Below are 2,500 nucleotides of genomic sequence, written 5' to 3' on the forward strand. Positions count from 1 at the left end.
GACTCATCCTATCAGTCAATTTGTTTAATAAGCTTAATAAGTGATGCAATCAGTTTGGCCTTAAGTGATATAATCAGTTTGTTCTTTTAAAGACATCTAAATATATTATTTTATTTTGCCTTAACAGAATAAAAGCTTGTAGAATTGCTTGTTGAAAGCTGGTTGCTTGAAGAATGCATCAATATCAAGAGATGAATGCTTGATGAAAGGATCCCTCAAAATTAAACTCGCTTTTAGTCTTGAACTATTTATTGTACTATCAATGTATCTGTCTATTAATGTATCTGTCTATTCTTGTTCTCTCCATGGGATGTAGTGACTTTAAGTACTGAGGAAAGCACTATACAAAATACATATTATTATTATCATTACTATTAGTATTATTATTATTATTATTATTATTATTATTATTATTATCATTACTATTATTATTGTTGTTATCACTATTATTACTATTATTATTATTATTATTATTATTATTATTATCGTTACTATTATTAGTAGTAGTAGTACTATAGGACATTCCTGTGCTGTGGTGTGTTTGTGTTGACGTCGAGCCGTTGCGTCAGAGCTCGGAGCTGTCCAACCGTCCCGGTGAAGCGCGAGACAGACAGTCACCGGAGACCACCGACCCTCCACACAACACAGGTACAGCTCCCGACCCTAACCCTACAATAACTACAATAACTAACCCTAACCCTACAATAACTTCATTTAGACGGGCGGTAGAAGATGAAAGATGACATTCAGGTTATCAAACGTTTAATGAGTTTCTGGTTTGTTTGTCGTTTATTATTTACTATCAATATAAGTTACTGTGACTGACGGTGGAAATGCGTGTTTAAGACATTTACTGTATAAGAGGCTTTTATGAGAGAATCTTGCTTCTGATTTATTTATTTAATATCCAGAAATTGCTTTTGAGAGGAGTTTTTCCCCATTTGATGTATATTATTAGATATTTGGAGTTTTGCTAATTCTATCATCTATGTACCGTTTCCTCCATAACTATGTATTATTCATTGCCTTTAAATTACTAAACAATTACATTATGATTATATTATAATGATTGGAGCACTTTGAGCTGCAACGTTTGCATGCAAAGCTATACAAATAGTTAAGTTAAAGTTATTATTATTATTATTATTTTAGCTCTATTCTCCAACAATTTGGATTTGAAATCAAACAATTACTGTGAGGTTAAAGTAGAGATTCTCAGCTTTAATTCAATGCTTTCTTTTTCTTGGGTTCACCATTTAGAAAGTGCTATGTTTTTTTACATACTCCCCCTATTTCAGGGCTAGAGTAAAAGTATTGGAAAAAACATATCATGTCCACATGAAGTAGGCTACTTCAGGATGGGTAGTGGTGGTAGTGGTGGTATAGTAGTGGATAGTGAGTTGGACTTGTGATCGGAAGGTTGCAAGTTCAAATCCCGCCTGAAACCACACCACTACTAGTGTGCCCTTGAGTAAGGCACTTAGCCCTCAGTTACTCCAGGGGGAATGTCCCTGTAATTCGTAATTGTAAATCGCTTTGGATTAAAAGCGTCTGCTAAATGGCCAAATTAAAATGATAAATTACTCATGTTTAGTATTTGTTCAACAATACTTTGCAGCAATAACTGGCCGAAGTCTGTCTGTCTGAAGTTATTGACTCCTCCGGATGCTTTTTGCCTAAAATTGTATCATCATCGCTTTTTGACTCTGAAATAAGTTGCTATGGCTATGCTCTGCTATATTTGGGGTCATTGTGTTGCTGTATGATGAAACTTCATCCAGGGGATTTGCAATTTCCTACCAGCCTGTAACAGTCTTCCTTATTTTACCAATCTGTAACAGTCTTCCTTGTCCTATACCAGTCTGTAACAGTCTTCCTTGTCGTATACCAGCCTGTAACAGTCAGGGTTAGGAGGGCCAGGAGCAGGGTGGAGCAGGGTGGAGCAGGGTTAGGAGGGTTAGGAGGGCCAGGAGCAGGGTGGAGCAGGGTTAGGAGGGTTAGGAGGGCCAGGAGCAGGGTTAGGAGGGCCAGGAGCAGGGTTAGGAGGGCCAGGAGCAGGGTGGAGCAGGGTGAAGCAGGGTGGAGCAGGGTTAGGAGGGTTAGGAGGGCCAGGAGCAGGGTGGAGCAGGGTGGAGCAGGGTTAGGAGGGCCAGGAGCAGGGTGGAGCAGGGTGGAGCAGGGTTAGGAGGGTTAGGAGGGCCAGGAGCAGGGCGGAGCAGGGTTAGGAGGGCCAGGAGCAGGGTGGAGCAGGGTGAAGCAGGGTGAAGCAGCGTGGAGCAGGGTGGAGCAGGGTTAGGAGGGCCAGGAGCAGGGTGGAGCAGGGTGGAGCAGGGTATGTAGGGTTCAGAGTCTCCTCTGCTACTCCTCCAGATAGGAGATATGCAGCTCTGCCTGATACAGGGCTGATAGGGGAGGTGATAAGCCAGGCTGATAGAGGGGCTGATAGCGGGGTGATAGGAGGGAGGGGGGGGGGGGGGAGGGGGATGCAGGGAGGTGCAGG

The sequence above is a fragment of the Nansenia antarctica genome, assembly GCF_963989245.1.
Source record: "Nansenia antarctica genome assembly, chromosome: 1".
NCBI classification, from domain to species: Eukaryota; Metazoa; Chordata; class Actinopteri; order Argentiniformes; family Microstomatidae; genus Nansenia; species Nansenia antarctica.